The following is an 11543-nucleotide window of genomic DNA, read 5'->3' as shown; positions in this document are numbered from 1 at the left end:
ATGGCCTTTAAATTAATGCTTAAACTTCTTACTTTCCAACAGAGTTATAGCATGTGGCCGCAATTAATGTTCAACCTCTATTTGGATACGAGACGGAAGTCAACAAAGTCGCATATACATGTCAGCAAAACATACCAAAATGTTTGACAAAGAGTAGCTCCGATTACAACTCAATCAATGCGTTTTAATGAACAGGCTTGAAGTACAATGTTCATAAAATCATCTAAAAATGTCAACTGTTTATCGCGATACGCAGTCTTGATCAAAGTGATCCGCTATGGGTAATGATCCGGTAATGATAACTGGACTGTATTTAAGCTGCGCACAGAGCCGTATTTTTCTGTCTCGCTTTACTGGTATGATTCTTATAATTATTTACATTTTGGATATTCCTTCGTTGTTTGTATTATTTTACTCAGTGCGGTATTTTATAGTTAATAACTGGTGTTAGTTGTATTTGATTTTATTGTTATAATTAATAACATTATATTGTTAACTCTACAGGATTGTTCGGTATGTAAAGAATTACGTAGTATTTATAATTTAAATTATAGTATCGATTTCACCGAGTTGCACGCTTTACTACTGTCTTGTAATCGGACCCAAGGTCACGATTTTTTATCGATCCAACATATCGTGCATTTTTTGACAGATTGGACACCCTGGTTTATTTGAAGCATAAGACGGGGAATTTTCATTCAGCCTGTGGATATTGACGCAAGGAATTTGCTTTGATCTGTTCGCCAGAGCCAATTGGAACGAGGCGTTAGGCCCTTCCGTTGAGTAATACCAGCTGACAGGAGGTTTAATATGCCATTCACAACTACCGGAACAGTTCGCACTGTCATTCCTGACGGTAAGGGACTATCGCGCGTGGAGACTCGAATCATAACTTCCGGAGACGACGGCGGCGGCGGAATGAATGTCGGGGGATTTAATGCGAAGTTTGGGGGCATCAACATCAACTCCGGTGGAGGTGGTGGTGGTGACGGCAGCAGTAGCGGAAATCGGTCGACGGCGTCGGTTAAGCTTGTCACTCAGCGCGGATGTGTTGATGGTCGCACCTCCCGCAAGGACCGGACGAACCCGTTTGCAAGGCTCGGCAAGTAGAGTTACGACGAGAATGTGAAGAAGTGCCAAGCAGAGGGGTGCTTGTTTGAGGACCCGGAGTTCCCAGCTGAGGATACTTCAATCTTCTTCAGTCGCGCCCCACCCAGGCCCTTCGAATGAAAGCGTCCAGAGGAGATCTGCAAGGCCCCCAGTATGTGACCGGTGGTGCCAGCAGGTTTGATGTCCAGCAAGGAGAACTTGGTGACTGCTGGTTGCTTGCTGCTGTAGCCTCCCTAACATGCAACACCCCCCTCTTGAACCGAGTCATCATGCCGGAGCAAAACTGTGTGTCCAACTATTTCGGCATCTTCCGCTTCCGATTCTGGCATCACGGAGAGTGGATTATGGTGGTGGTGGATGACAGATTGCCTACCTACTATGAGAAGCTTTTCTTCATGCACTCGAAAGACAAGAATGAGTTCTGGAGCGCCCTTCTGGTGAAAGCCTACGCCAAACTGAGTGGGTCGTACGAGTGTCTCAAGGGAGGCAGCACCAGCGAGGCCATGGAGGACTTCACTGGAGGTGTCACCGAGTCTGTGGACCTTAAGAAGGCACCAACCAACCTCCTCAATATCATGATGAAGGCCCACGAAAGGGGCTCTCTTATGGGCTGCTCAATTGATGCTGATCCAAACCAACTCGAGGCCATCTTGTCTAATGGACTGGTGATGCATACACTACCACAAGTGTCAAACTGGTGGAGATTCAGACACCCAAGATCAGTGGAAAGATCCCCCTGGTGCGTGTGCGCAATCCCTGGGGCAATGAGAGCGAGTGGAAAGGGGCCTGGTCAGACAAGTCTGAAGAGTGGAAATACATCTCTGCCGATGAGAAGAAAGCCCTTGGGCTGACATTTGATGATGACGGAAAATTCTGGATGTCATTTCAAGACTGGCAGGACAACTTCATGAAGATTGAGACATGTAACCTCGGCCCAGAGTCCCTACACAAAAACGAGGCAGCCCAGGGAAAGATCCGCTGGGAGGCTACCGCAGAGGTCGGGGATTGGATACCCCGTGTGGACGCTGGGGTGCAGGAACTACCTCGACACGTTTGCCATGAACCCCCAGTACCGTGTGGTGTCGACCGACCCAGGTGATGACGAGGACGACCTCTGTACCATCCTGATTGGTCTGCTGCAAAAAGATCGGCGCAAGAAACGCAAGGAGGGACTGGATATGCTCACCATTGGCTACGTCATCTACAAGATGAAGGAGGATGGTACTTATGGCAAAGGCCCTCTGGACACTAAATTATTCAAGTTTAACGCATTAGTGGGCAAGTCCCCGTTATTCATCAACATGCGTGAGGTGTGCGGACGCCACCAGCTCTTCCCCGGGACCTACGTCATCATCCCCTCCACATTCGAGCACAACCAGCAGGGAGAGTTCCTGCTAATGATCTTCGCGGAGAAGGCTGGAACAACCTCGGAGATGGATGAAGGGACTGGCATTATCAAAGACCAGCCTGCGCCCTCTGTTACGGAGGATGACAAGGTGCAAGGAGAGGAGCTGAAGGAAAGTTTCAAGAGCATCGCAGGAGAGGACCAAGAGGCGGACGCGTACGAACTCCGTGACATCCTAAACTCTGTGTTTACTAAAGCAAAGGAGTTCACGTTTGATGGGTTCTCGCTGGACGTTTTCCGAAGTATGGTTGCCATGCATGACGGTGACCTCTCTGGTAAACTGGGCTTTGAGGAGTTCAATGTGATATGGCAGGACCTTAGGAAGTGGAAGGCTGTGTTCAAGGAGTTTGACAAGGAGAGCAGTGGGCTGCGGAGCTCTTATGAAATGAGAAATGCCTTTCATGCCAGTGGTTTCCGCCTGAGTAACCAAGCCCTCTCTGCCATTATCCTGAGATTCAGCAACAAAAAGGGAGAGATCGAGTTTGATGACTTTGTGTTGTGTGCCATCAGGCTCAATACCATGATTGCTTCATTCAAGGGCCATGACAACAAATACGTGGCTTCCTACGACATTGAAAGCTTCATTCAGACTACCATGTACTCATAAGGGGGGAGTCAAGGGTGGAGGAACAGCTCCTCATCAGTTTTGTTATTTTCTGGTAGATCTGACCGACGAGTAGCTTGTGCACCAATACTATACACTGTAGAGGGACTTTAGATTGATTTTTATAAGAATATATTAATATATATTACATACATATGACAGTGTTTATTTTATTTGTTTCTAAAGCATTTCTGTATTTATATAACACCCTTAATAGCCTTTGATGTTGTAGCTTAATCCTATATTATGTGTTAAATCTTAGTTGTATTTATACATTTATATTCTAATATGCCATAAGTGGTGTTCCTGTTAATGCTTTTATTACGAATGTTCTCGTTAGTTTTTTTTAACAAATTCTCTGTTTACATTTAAAATGCCTTTCAGTCGAAGCATTGTGTCTTTCTTGTCAAGTGCTAACTGTTTGTTTGATGGAAAGAAAAAACTGCTGAAAACTTGTGTTTTAAATAAATTAAAATAAGGCAAATTAAAAAAAACAGTAAATATACTTTGAAAATTACAAAGCGTGATAAGAAAATGGAAACATTGTTGTGACACTTTGGCTCAATCCATTCTGCAAGGTTGCTATCTATGGCAATATTCATTCTGCATGGTTGCTTCAAAGAATTATTTACTGGATGGCTTAGACCTTCCATATTAGAGCTCTGAAAACTGGGCTTAATGCACATGTTTAGGCAAAAAATGTACTCCCTCATTAGCCTGTATTGACTGCACAGGCTTATATATTACAATAGTTTACGCACATTCAGTAATGGCAGTGTTCACAGACGTGGCTGAGTTATATAGCAAAAAAAGTGTTCTTTCATGCTCATGTAGTTACAATGTTTGAATGCAGTATTGTTTCTGGTTTCCCAGAAAATAATTACACGCATCAGCGTTAGTATTTCTAATTTTGTTAAGTTGTCCATGACAAATACAACTAATACACCACTGTCATAGTAACTATCAACATCTATGTTTATGAAGTTACAATGAACAATTTCAACTTTAACTATCTTGTCTTCCACACATCACAGAAACCTCATATTGGAACTGTTTTATGCTTGAAAATCAAGTTCCATAACCCTTTCCCACTCAGAAGCAAAGTGAAAATGGCTATGTGCAAACAGCAAACAGCATAAAACCAGAACAGCCTGCGAGTAACTCGCAGTCTGTTGAGGTTTTATGCTGTTTACCGCTCATCAGTTTCTTAAGGTTTGAAATTAAGCCTTTTAAACTTGACTTTAGTAAGAAAGGTCTTTAATTAAATTTAACTTTCTACAAATGTGTAAAATACGTAACTAAGTAGTAAAGGGTTAAACAGGAGAGAAATATGTTTTCATCACCTCATAAATGCTTGCTCATTGGAATTTAATATTGCATTCAAGATTGCATTAATGGAATAAATAGCTGCACTGTATGGAAGGGAATATCCGCCAGTCCATTCATGTTGTCAAATGAAGATTACATATTGCTAAATGACAATTGCATACTGCTAGATGACAATTGCATTTTGCTTTATTTTATTTGTTACACAATAACTGCGTCTTCCTTGCTTCTTTATGCATGCTTCTATCAGTTAGTGAAATATTGCTTGCATCTTCTTTTTAATGTTTACTCGATGTATGTATATCATGTATCCTTTCGAGTAAATGACAAATTAATTATTTCTGTTAAATTGTTAAACTGCCTACGGGTGTGACTATCTTCTTTTTGAGGAATTAGTATCATATCAATACTAAGTATTGCTAGAAACGGGCATTTTTGTAAGTTCTACTAAGCGAAATGAATAAGCACAAGGCAGCAGCTCACATGAAGTAAGCCGAATGCCGAATGCATTAAGCCGAATGCATTAGTAATACTGAATTCATACACGACGGAGAACCAGAGTTTTCAGTAGTTATCGGTAGTTTTCGTAAAAGGTTCATATTTATAACGAACGGTGTTGTATTATATATCTACAAGATGAATAACTCTACCGCGTCGTTTCGAACGTATTTTCCACTGTTCTTATTCAGATAAAGTTTACTTGTTTATTGTACTGTTTTATTAGGTAAATTGCATACGATTACAAGTAATCCCCAGTTGAAAGTTGATTTGTCATTTGGTTTATGATTACGGTCTATTTGAAGTTAATGGACGTAATCTTGTTTTGATTTACACGTCAAACGTCCCATAGTATCATTGTAACGAAGGTGGGTTACGATGATCAAAACGTCAAACTGTTGGCTTGTTTGAACTTAACTATTATTTTCATACTGTTTTCATCGCATATTTTCGTAACACTGTCTTTATGTCATCAAATCGTACCTAGGTTGTTAAAATTGTATCTTATTCAAATTATTTATTTTAACTGTTTTTTACTAGATCTAGTTTATCCCCATGGAAATTCATATATAGAATTAATTAAAATGGAACGCAATGTGAGAAAATAGGTATGAACAGTTACCTCATTAACAAACAAAAATAATTATGTTTTCTGGAATTAAATTGTTTCTCTTTTTCATTTCGAATGATTATATTTCTAATTCTGTTTTATTTTTATCAATATATGTTGACCATCTTACACCTATTTCTGTATGTTGGGTACGAGATGACTTTGGATAGGTACCAGTGACCAAAAAACAGGAATAAGTTGACCAAAATGGGTTTGAGTTGAACAGTTACCTAACAGGTGTCTTCAAACTGACACATTTAATGAAGATTTTTCTTTTATTGACTTAAATGGTAGATCTATGTTGTTTTTCTTTGCATCTATAATGTGTAGCTCAGAGACTCAGTTAATGTTTACGGTTTGTAACTCAGGGGTCCTGGGTTTGATCCACACATGCTGTGCTGATTTTTTTTTATAGGAATTTCCTCAGGCGAGACTGCAGAGCCCTAGCCTAGTACTGGTGAAACCCAGGAAGCATAGTTAAGTGAATCTTTGTCGTAATGTAAGTTAAATACACGGGCATAAACACCATACAAACAAACACATCAAGATGTTAGAACATGTAGGATAATAAGGGGGTGAAGATTTTCCATAAAGATGGAACTTAAATGATCAAAGCAGATAAGATCATATTTCAGAGAAAAGGGGGTAGAAACTTAGATCAGCAAGTGTGGAATATCTGACTACGTGACAGTTATTATCTCTCGAATCTATCATCATACTACATAATGATGACTTGTTTTTATGAATAAAAAATAATGCACATGAACACATTTTCAGATATGAGCCAACAGCAAAGAGCAGCTGCTCTTTTAAGGCAGGCAGCAGATTTCTTGAATGTCAACACAAGTGACAGGAGTACACAATACCAGCACCTGCACCAGTAACCTCTGTCAGTAGAACTAGTGCTGCAAAGGCAATTTTTGCACCCGACAGTAAAAGAAGGAGGCATGGACATGCAAATACAGGAACTGTGGCAATGTCAGCGCTGGACTATTACACCCAGGTGTAATCAGGTAGGCATCACTAAAGAGGCCTGTGCTAGATATTTTGGAACTACAGTTTATACCACCTTAATTCTTTTTTAATGTAAAGATTTCTATTGTTTCATAATATTCATGCATATACATCTTATTTTAATGTTCAAACTTAAAAAAGTCATTTATTATTGAAGATCTTCCTGTACTTTCAATTTGTTCTGAAAACCCCCTTCATAATTAATGATGAGGAAAAATGCTTTTACTACCTAACTATAAAAAGATTTATGGTTTGAGTTCCATAGTTTAGGATATTTCAAACACTTTTGAATTAAAAAAAATAATTCCCAAGTGTACCCGTCCTTTTTGACGATGCGAACAGCATCGTCCAAGGTATCATAACCGTAGAATTTTTTTTAACAATGGCCACCTATGTAAAAGACCGAGCCAGTCCGATTGAGATAACTCGATTTTTCACTTACTTCCCTTTTGCATTCGCCACTGCGTAGGAGATTGCTCGTCATTAATAACATTCTCCTAGCAGAGTTGTCGTTCGTGTTTCAACATTCAACAATGGCCGCCCCCGTGAGAGTCTCGATTCAAAACTTTCTTACTGCATAAATTGGCTTGTTTCGCTATTTAGAAGCTGTCATTTAGGATATATGAATTATTTATTCAATAAATCTCCGCTTATGACAACAATAGTTGGAATTCGAAGAATATATACTCGATGTGAATGAAGGACTTTCTGGATCGTAACAGCTTGACACGGCAAAACTGGCATACTGGTATTTTTAGTTATCAATATAAGTCACATTGTGCTTTATAAATTGTATTCGAGCATTTTGCGACTTATTGAATGACTATGATACCCGATATCAACATTTCATCGGGGATTTGCAGATCACCAAGCTGTCCTGAAATTCAACATTGATTTCAAACTCTTTTTTAGTACTTTTTATCATTTTAAAGTTAAATGAACTGTGTCACAGTAAAAGAGACATTAAGGCGATTGTGGCCAGTTTGGATCTAGATCAGCCTGCAGTCGCTTGAAAGCTGTTTGCTTAAAAGCGTTTTTCTGACAATAACAAATAATTTAATTGGATACTGATTTGACTGCGCTTTTCCTGTGACCTGGCTCAAATAATAGAATAATCATTAATCAAATTTTTTATTTCGAACATTAATCAATTGTTTTTCTTGTCCCTCGGGATCAATGACTCCAGCACTTTCCTGTTGAGAATTGAATACTGCTAAAGGCGATGCTAAGGGGCGTGAGAGATGTTGCACCTTCCAGTATCGCTCGATTGTTCATTGTCGGCTCGGGTACTACGTACATGTACCCCGGGTACTCTTAAGTATACTTACATGTATCCCGGGTACGGTAAATATACTAAAATGCACCAGGGAAATTTAACCCTAAATCCGTCGTTGTCGACTATTTTTTTGTGATAATTATATATACACATCAGGGCTTAACACTAACTTTTTTTCAACTAGCCCGTTCGGGCTAGTAAATGCAGAACCTACTAACCCTGACCAATCTTTCATGTGCCCTGACCCAAGTATTATAAAAAAAACCTTTATATTTATCATTCAACTTGTATTTTCTTGTGCTTGGAAATGCGCAATTATGATGAAATCATTCTTATTAGCTTGCCTTACTAATGCTATTGAATTCAATATTCATCTATTTAAGACATCTATTTGTAATCTCTACACCATTTCTGGAAAAATTTTCTTGTTTTTTTATTTCCTCATACTTTCTCTTACTTTCCTCCTTCCCTTTTCTTTTCGTATCCGAGGAACCCCCATCCCCACCCGTAAAGCCAAACTTAAACAACGACATGAACGTTAAAACCTTTTTACATAGATTGCCGGGTTACCGTCTTACAAGAAATGGTAAGTGAATCTTAGCAAAATAACGTGTTACGGTAGTTGTAACAATTGTACAGGGTTTACTCTCTACTAAAAGCCGGGATCGACCATATTAATTTTGCTAATTGAATTGCGTAAAAGATATTGTCAAAACACTTCTAATCTAAATAAAGTCTCTATCTTCCTCTAAATGGATTTATTAATCGTCTAAAGTATGGAATAACTTTTCCATAATGACAACAAATTAAAATTATTTAAAATTGATAAATAACTATTAATTTTATAGTTACTTTGTGTTAATGTCGAGTTTTATACCTTCATCATTCCGGACGATCCTGGGCGATCCTGGGCGATCCCGGCTTTTATTTTCAAACGCATTTTCATTGAGAAAACACGTCACTTCGAGGAAACCAATCAAAAACCGTGTCTAGCGGCATTCCGTTTAAAAATAGGTACTGGCGTGTTTTACCAGGAAAACCGCCGGGGATTTTCTGAATGTCGGCCTCTTTTTGATTGCAATCAGGGGGTTCCGAATCTATTTCGAGATACGATCCGTTTGTTGTCTCCGAACTCACTCTGGGATTTAATTGTCATCTGATCGTACTGTATTAAGAATTTTGCATCTTTGAAAAGCTTATTAAAACGCAGTTTATTGATATAGAACATATAATCCCGCCCAAAATACACACGACCGGTCGGGCATGTTCCTGGGACATTGGCTAGCCCGAACCAAGGTACGGGCAGTGAATGTCGTTCGGACGTGCCTTAGTGTTAAGCCCTGCACATTAATTTCAATTTTCTGTAGAATGGCCTCTATATTATCGGAACACATACTCAAAAAGCATGTTGATGTAGTGTTTTTTGAAGAGAAGTGTGTTTAAGATAATAGGTTGCGCGTTTTACGACATCGGATTTTGGGCGCGAATACAACTCGGTTACAATCTAATATGGACCGAATACAATTACGTTTATTTCATTCTATACATAGATGGTGACGTCACTTCGTTATTGTCACCTCTATGCTAGGACGCATCACATTCCCCTGATTTGGGGATTTGTACTTCCGCCAAAACAGTTCCGCGTAGGAATGAATATTTTTCTATAATGAGAAAAACGGTGTTAAATATGTGTTTAACATGGAATGCTGTTTAAAGAAATGTTATTTAGTATGTTTTAATGCGATTTTGAATCTCTATTAAGACTGATAGCGATTTTCAGAAGCACGATTACTTGACTTACTTTCGCTTTTACTTTTCACTTGTAAAAGAATGGCTACCCACAATTCCTTGCGCGTTAGTACACAGGTCAGTAAGACCGGTGTGTACACAATGCGTTTATTTACCATACCTGGGATACATGTAAGTATATTTAGAGTAACCAGGGTACATGTAAGTATACTTAAGAGTACCCGTGGTACATGTAAGTAGTACCATAGCCGACAATGTCCAATCGAGCTCCATTATCCCTCATGAACTGACTCAAAAAACCGAATCAGCAATATTTGACTTAATTTTTGGTTTGGTTGCTCTCGAGGGATCGAAAATTTCAGAATCTTCCTAAAAGCCTCACGGGTTTGATCCCCAGAAGCGACATTGAAAACTAGCATACTTTGTTATCTAAAAGGCTGCTAAACCTGATATACAATGATAATGTGAATTTTCTCTCACATGATGTTCATTATATAAAAACTTACAGCAGTAGTAAACAACTGGACAATTATTAATGAATGCATCTTTCATTTGTATTTGACACTTTGATTTTGACATGGCCTAGATTTAAATTTGTGACTGGACTTTACCAGCACTCTTGCAACAGAGCTAAAGTTTAAATGTACCATTGAAGATCACCTAAATCAAGATTTGCTATTATAGACGTGTGGACAGTTTTAAGGGTGTGACAAGTAAGCAAACATTGGTCATTACCCAGAGGCCACAACTGATCTATGACTGTATTAAAACAAGAAAAATCAGTGCCTGATTTAGATTTTCTTAGATAGTTCAATAAAAACTAATTTCATAAGCCTGGTAACAGTTTAACGGTAATGCTACCAATGTGTCACACCAGGGCCTTGAATTTGAAATCTAGGACATGCATGGTCATTTCTTCATGAAATCAGGACACAAAATTGTATTTTAAGTCCTAAATTGACCTGGCTATAGTTCTCAGATTATTATAAGCTCAATCAGCATATTTATATCATTATTTATGCTTTGTGTATTGTAAACATATACACAATCATGCAGTTACATGATAGCAATAAATTATATCAAAGCTACCCATACTATAAAGGTCATTGACAAAGCCTATGGTCAAAATGTGAACACATTGAGTGTAATCGCCCTCTCATGCCAGCAAAAACAAAACAGGTTGTCATTTTTGACAGTTCTACTTTCACTTTCATTTTGTGATATCAAACTATTAACAATAATGTGGCTGAGAAAAATATCGCCATTGCTGTTAATGCCCCCGGTAGGGTGGCCTATATCAGTTGAACTGTCAGTCAGTCAGTCAGTGTGTCGGTCTGTCCGTCCGTCTGAAAACTTTAATGGCCATAACTTTTTTAATATTGAACATAGCAACTTGATATTTGGCATACATGTTCATCTCATGGAGCTGCACATTTTCAGTTGTGAAAGGTGAAGGTCATCCTTCAAGGTCAAATGTCAAATATAAAGCGTCTGTCTGTCTGTCCAAAAACTTTAACATTAGCAATAACTTTTTCAATATTGGTGTGCATGCGTATTTCATAGAGCTGCACATATTAATTAGTGAAAGGTCAAGATCATCCTTCAAGGTCAAGGTCAAAGGTCAAATTTTGCAATATTGAATATAGCAACTCCATATTCGGCATGCATGTGTATGTCATGGAGCTGCACATTTTGAGTGGTGAAAGGTCAAGGTCATCCTTCAAGGTCAAAGGTAAAATATATGGCTTCAAAGCTGCGCAGAAGTGGGCATTGTGTTACACAAACACAGCTCTTGTTTAATATATTTTCTGCACATTTCTTCAAAAAACTTACATCAATACACGATTGTCTTCGTTAATTCAATCATTCCTGACAGACTTGTGTACATATTTAGCTTACATTTTGACGCGCGTAGGTAGGACCGCATTACCGCTTCCGAAATGTGTATTCA

General features: G+C 38.8%; 1 pseudogene; it reads left to right on the top strand.

Annotated features, from left to right (window-relative positions):
• Window positions 1-810: 810 nt before the first annotated feature.
• On the top strand, window positions 811-3122 carry LOC127860799 (calpain-A-like; annotated as a pseudogene).
• The last annotated feature ends 8421 nt before the right edge of the window (window positions 3123-11543 follow it).

The sequence above is a fragment of the Dreissena polymorpha genome, chromosome 15 (genome assembly GCF_020536995.1).
Source record: "Dreissena polymorpha isolate Duluth1 chromosome 15, UMN_Dpol_1.0, whole genome shotgun sequence".
Taxonomy (NCBI): Eukaryota; Metazoa; Mollusca; class Bivalvia; order Myida; family Dreissenidae; genus Dreissena; species Dreissena polymorpha.
The sequence above is the reverse complement of the archived record's forward strand: the minus strand, read 5'-3'. Positions and strand labels throughout refer to the sequence as shown.